This window comes from Scomber scombrus, chromosome 9 (genome assembly GCF_963691925.1).
Source record: "Scomber scombrus chromosome 9, fScoSco1.1, whole genome shotgun sequence".
Lineage (NCBI taxonomy): Eukaryota > Metazoa > Chordata > Actinopteri > Scombriformes > Scombridae > Scomber > Scomber scombrus.
In genome coordinates this window covers 16,395,919-16,402,392 of record NC_084978.1, presented here as the reverse complement: position 1 = coordinate 16,402,392, position 6,474 = coordinate 16,395,919, and the positions used below count along the sequence as shown (strand labels likewise).

At 36.5% G+C, this 6,474-nt stretch overlaps 1 long non-coding RNA gene across 1 annotated transcript; it reads right to left on the bottom strand.

Annotated features, from left to right (window-relative positions):
• Positions 1-1,332: 1,332 nt before the first annotated feature.
• Positions 1,333-2,123, bottom strand: LOC133986431 (uncharacterized). Its single transcript, XR_009925501.1, has 3 exons — positions 2,093-2,123; positions 1,938-1,993; positions 1,333-1,345 (listed from the first exon to the last, which is right to left on the bottom strand). It is a non-coding gene; the product is annotated as an uncharacterized LOC133986431 (long non-coding RNA).
• Between the last annotated feature and the right edge of the window lie 4,351 nt (positions 2,124-6,474).

The following is a 6,474-nucleotide window of genomic DNA, read 5'->3' as shown; positions in this document are numbered from 1 at the left end:
AAAACTGAGTGTAAATGATAGCTTTACTGCTGGAGCCTGGACTGGAGGAAAGCACGCCACCACTTCTGTCCAAGTGCTGGTCACTTTAAGGTTTTTGTTTGTGTTCTCTGCTCTTTTTTCTACTTTCATTGTTTTGCCTAGTTTTATTCCCCTAGTTCAAATTATGGGCCTTTTTGTGGTCCGTTAAAGCTTTTATGAGCAGCTTCAGGCCTGGGCTGTGTGCACATTCTCTCCGAATCGAATAATCACAGGTGGTGCAAATTAGTTGTATTCAGTTCAGACATCATATTGGCAAAGTAACTAATCCAAGTTTGAGTGTTTCAGAAAGTCACTTTTTAAGACTGGTTTAATCCCTCTTGCAAAACACTCAAAATATATCCTGACCATCAGTGTGTTTCCCTGCAGTTGCAGCGGTCTACCTGTGAAGGAGGAGCAGTGAAGGCCCTGCAGGCCCATTTCCTGATAGTCCAGATTAGCAGGGAGGTTCTGGAAAAAGGCAGACGGGCCTGAGACAGGAACATTGCTGGGACTGTACACCAAGACCTGAACACATGTGAAGTCAAGGAAAAAATCTGCATGCTTGTCTGTTTTCTTACATGATACAATCAGCAAAGGATATTTGTATGTGGGTGAGCTGCGTTGGCAGATTGGGATACTGCTTCACACATGGATTCAGTAGCGTGACAAGCTGGACGCTCAGCTCCCCGTACAGACCTCTGCCCATGACATCTGGTGGGATACTCAGTGGCAACCTGGCTCCAAGTACAGGGTGACCTCCCTGACACCAGCCTCCCTTCCTCACACACACTGGAGGACTTTAAACCCAAAAACAGAGAGAGAAAAAACAGAGTTCCACTTGACACCTGGATTTCCAATGTGTAGCATTAAGGCAAGGCAGCTTTATTTATATAGCGCATTTCATACACAAAGGCAACTCAATGTGCTTTACATAAAAACAAAACTGCTTAACATAAAGACAAAAAAATAAACAGTAAATATTGGAAACTGTAAAACATACAATAAAAAAAAGAAAACCCCATTATAATGAAAAAAAAACAAAGTACAGAAAAATAGAAAGAGAGAAAGAAAACAAAAAGCTAGACTAAAATAGAGCATAAAATATGAGAGTGCAGCATAATGAATTGCTTTAAAACTATTAAAAGAACATACAGTGCAGATGAAGTTTGATTACACTTGTGACCTTTGAGTTCTGTAATCTTTCTAGTGACAAATAAGACAACACTGATCCACCCAAACAACCAGTAATACTGACTGTGTACAACTGGTGATGTCCAGGAGCAGTGATGGCGGAGCTGCATGAGCTACTTTACTTTTGATCTTCACTCTGCAAAAACATAAACTTAATGTCAGTCCTTCATTAAAACAGGGGCAGCCATTCTCATTGGTCATTGAAATGTATGATCTGTCTTATACCAGAGGGGGTCTAACTGGTGAGCCTGCATGTTTGTGTTTATTATATTGTAACTGCTACAAGCCAAAAAAACCCAACAGCAAACTACTATTAAAATCTGATCTACTTTGTGAAGTAAATTGTTACTCTTATATGTGTAAGTAACATTATTAGGGCTGCAACGATTAGTCGATTAATCTATTAGTTAATCAGCAGAAGATTAGTCCCCAAACTCCTTCTTTAAAGGAAAAAGGCAAAATTCTCAGTTTCCAGCCTCTCAATGATCTGATTGCAATATTTTCTGGTTTAGTCCTCACTGACAGACAAACCAAATCTTTTTTAAAATTACTGACCTGTAAATTCTGTGTAAAGCACTATGTCACTCTGAATTAGTCACTGCAGAATGTATAATCAAAGCCAAATTTCTAAAGAAGGAACCACCACAGAGGTTTGATTTATAAACTGATAGCTAGGTGGGGGGAAGAGTTTACCAGAAAAGGAGGCTGATAACATAACTGAGTCACACCTAAATTCTTGCTGGATGGTCTGCTGATTGAATTTGAATTTGAGGTGTATCCTGATCTGTGAAAATGAAGGGCAGTCAACTTTTTGATACATACTATACAATACTATTGTATAGAACAATATTGTGGAAAGATGTCAGAAAGAAATTGATCCTACCCCGGCGTTAGCCAAACTGAATGTGTGCAGGAAATTCTCAATAAGAGGCTGCAACTCTGGACCGACAAGTCTTCCATCTTTGATCTGTACAGTGTAAAAGGATAGAAGAAGAAGAAGAAGAAGAAGAAGAAGAAGAAGAAGAAGAAGAAGAAGAAGAAGAAGAAGAAGAAGAAGAAAACTTTCTTTCGGACACATCCACAGGTCCATATCAATAAAATGAACATAAAACATAACAGAAAAATTAATAATTAGATCAAAAATCTCATTTGAAAGACTTCAAATTCATTCAATTCCCAGCCTCTAACATCAGTAATTATTATCCAGGACAATAAGATGCTTGTAACTAATCACTGTAGTCTTTACCTGAAAGGACAGCAGTACTCTGAGGGAACCGTGCAGATCAGTGAAGGCACACAGCTCCTCGGGGTCAGGCTCAGGACGTGGCCCCACACAGGGAAACATGCACTCCTTCACGTCTGTGGGGTTACATAATACGTACACAAACTGACAAAAAGAATTATCTAAAGATTGTGTTGGTGTTTAGCTGTGTGTGTGTGTGTGTGTGTGTGAGTGTCTGTGAACATACCAGGTGGGAAGGTTTCCATTTTAATCCCCGTGCACCAGGGACCAGCAGCTGCAACTGCATCACGAATGAGAAAACTCTTAAAAAACTTAGTTTCGCATGTCAAGTCTATTTGTTTTACTCTGTGTAGGAAAGAAATGCCAACAGCTGCCAGCTACTTTACTGTCACTTTAATTTGAATGATTTTTATAATATGAGAACAGAGCTAAATATTCCTCTATTTTATTTTATTTGTTTAATGTTCACAGTAGTCATGTCCAAACTGAAGTTAGTTCAAAACTGTACTTATTGTATGGGCTGAAATTTGATGTCAGATCTTTATCTGAAATATCATTTATCATTTTAGTCATTACTTTGATGGCTAATAATACTGTTGTCAATGTCATTTTTCAAACAGAGACAATATAAATGTATTACTTTCTTCATAATACTCATCAAAGCACGAGTTGTGGACATGATATACTGTGAACACCTTTTTAGCAACCACAGTTTCAATGATAAGTCAATTAATCTGTTTATGACATTTTAAAGCAAAAACATAAAAATATTTTAAGGTAAAGGTGAGAAATTGCTGTTTTTTCTTGTCTTAAATGATAGTAAATTGAATATTTTGGGGTTTTGGATTGTTGGTTGGACAAAAAAAGACATTTATGTCACATTGAGCTCCATGAAATTATGATACACAGTTTTCCGAGGTTTCCAGCCAATTAATTGAAAAAATACAATACAATTTGTCTCAATCTTTACAAACATTAAAACAGTATTTTTCTAACAGGATGCACACTTTCACTCACTTACATAACCACCTTCCAGTGTTAAAGCACAGTTACTATATTTTTGGTAGATATTTCAGAGCTGACACACTGACATATCTCTCTTTTAAGCACTTTTATTCCTCGTTAGCTCCCCAAACACTAAAACTTACCGGTGCAGTTCAAGCTTTGAACAGGAGCTCCCGTTTCAGACCACAGCAGGACCAAAAGCCCCCCGGTAGTCTTCACATCCCGCTGTTGTCTCTGTTTTCTTAAATTCATGATGAACCTCAGCACCTGCAGAGGTAATCACACAAACTACTAGCTTAGCTAAAGCTAACTAGCCTCAAACTAGCACTGGATGCTCAATCCCTGTTTCCTGACGATTAAGGAGCCACTGTCTAATAATACATTTTCCTTTTTAGGTCTAAACTTTATGTTTCTGTCAACATTACCTGCTGTATTTCTCTGAGCATCTTCAGTGTGTGTACCATCAGCTCAACTTCGCGCCAAATCCGTCTCAGCTGCAGGACTAAATTCAATCTATGAGTTCAACTAGCTTCTGATAAATGTCATATTTAGCTGCTGATTCTCTGTCTAAAAGTGCGTTAGACATCATAGCAAAAGCCTGAACACTGTTTAAACACAGTTTTAGAGACCTTTATTTAGCTTATGAAACTGAAAAAGGGTGATTTCACAGTTTCAGATCAAAATCCACTATACTTAGATGTGTTAAATGATTACAGAGACTCATTAAAACACAGTTTCACATTCGTGAAACCTCTATTCTGTTTGTGAAAACTGAAAAAAGGGTTATAGACCACAACAAATCAGGTCCAGATCACCGGACTTCTTAAATGATTCCAGAGACTCATTAAAACAGTTTCAGGTTTGTGAAGCTATTTGTGAAAAGTGAAAAAGGGTGATTTTACTGACCCCCCCCCCCCAAAAAAAAAAAAGAAAAAAAAAAGAACACACCATCCAGACCAGATTTTTATTTTTTGGAAATGGTTCTGAAACATTTTCACATGAAATACCCCTAAACTGATACAAGACCACAGATACCCATCTCATGAGACTTTTGCTGTTGCAAACTGCAGAGAGTGTATGAAACCCATAACCAAAACAGTCATAGATTCTGTCACTGCGTTACTTATGGATGCAATTTCAGTGAAAATAAATGATTCCCCTTTTTGATGGGGACCACCACAAAGATCCTTGTGGGTCCGGGCAGAATAATTTGAGAACCACTGGAATAAAGGTTTAAAAAATCTGAGTCTTTGGAGTCTCTTTGGTAATCAAGTCCAGATTTGACAAGTCTAAGTAAAATGGCTTTTGTGCATAAAAATCCCAGTTTTAAAAATGTTTTCATAAACTAAGGTTATGGGGTTTTTCTATGATGTCTAACACACTTTTACAAGAATAAGTGGTGCAGAAACAGAGAATCAGCCACTCAATATGATTATTTATGTTTCTAAACTTGTTCTCAACTTTCCCCTGAACCCTGATGTCAGTGTCATAGCAGGAGAATCAGACAACACAGATGTGGTGGAATATGTCAGATTATTTTAATATAAGTGGAAATAGTGTCATGTTGTTATGCTGTTACAAGAAAAATTCGTCTGTTCACATCTCAGTAAAATGCATAATCAACTAAATGTAAAATGTCAAAAGTAAATGAAGCCAGGGTGTTTAATATATTACAAAAGTGGATCTCTATTTATTTATTTACTTTTAACAGCTTAAAACACCTACAATCTGGCATTTCATCAGTTCTTTTCCCTAATGTAATTCATCCTGTTTTTACTGACTTATTGTTTTACCCGGTCCCTTCAGATTTTTCAGGCTTTCATTTAGTTTTTTGTTCAGTTATTTCTAGTTTATATGATTTGATTTACTTTGTCCTAGTGTTGTCATTTGCATGTGAAGCACTTTGAGCTGCTTTCACTGTACGAAATCTGCTATACAAATAAAGTTATTATTATTATTATAAGTATAGATATAAATAAGATATTTTAATGTAGCTGCTTGATGTGGATTATCCAATATATTTCTGTTAAATTATGTAGTGTACTTACCTGTTTATTACACATTCATTCCCATGTATTAAATACTTGACTATATAAGTAAGATTCAGTGTATATTTTTTCTCAAAACTCTTCCAATGCCATTCCAGTGAATACAAAAATCTATATAATACTATTGTACTAACATGTACACAACACTACCCAGTACTGCAGTATGGTCCTGCTTTTTACTTGTGGTTCAGTTTTAGTTATGTTTTCATTCAGTTGAGTGTCCTTAAATTGTTTGTTTAATGATTCATGTTCGATTTGCCTGATGTAATTTCCAACTGGGACTAATAAAGTATTCTATCTAAACTGCAGCGTATCTCAAAGACCCTGCACACATGTATAGTCCATGCATAGACTGGGCTTGATTGACATGCCTCTTGTTTTGTTGGGGTTAAAATAACATCATTTATTATTTTTATTAGCACATGGAGTCTGCTGATCTCATGTAAATCCTTAAAAAAACTTTGCAAAACTCCAGTTTCAGCAGGTCTAGGGAGCCATAATGCCTAAAACGCCTTTACGCAGAGCTTCTAATCTGTAATACTGTCATATTTTTATTAGCTGATCATGTTTTTATAAAATCAAAGCGACTAGTAATCCCAATATAGCTGCTGAGTAAATATATTATTCTGAAATTAGCATAACATGTAAATAACTGCCTCAGAAAATGTCCTTGGTTACTTAATATCACTGAGTAAGAGGAAGTTTTTAGTGCACTTAACTTTTCTACACCTCATTCCACAAGTTTTTTTTTTAAATGTGTAAACTCACTGCAAATACCAATGTTAAATACTCAAGATTATTTTTGTGAAAAATGACCTTGAGTCACTGTAATTAGGCACCTTTAACAGAAAAATACAGTGTGTTTGTTGTGCATTTTATGCTACCACCGACTGTCCACATCTCTTTAGCACATAGCAAGTCTGATCAAACCTTCTCCAGTCAATGATGTTCCCAGTTTTTGCACGTAAG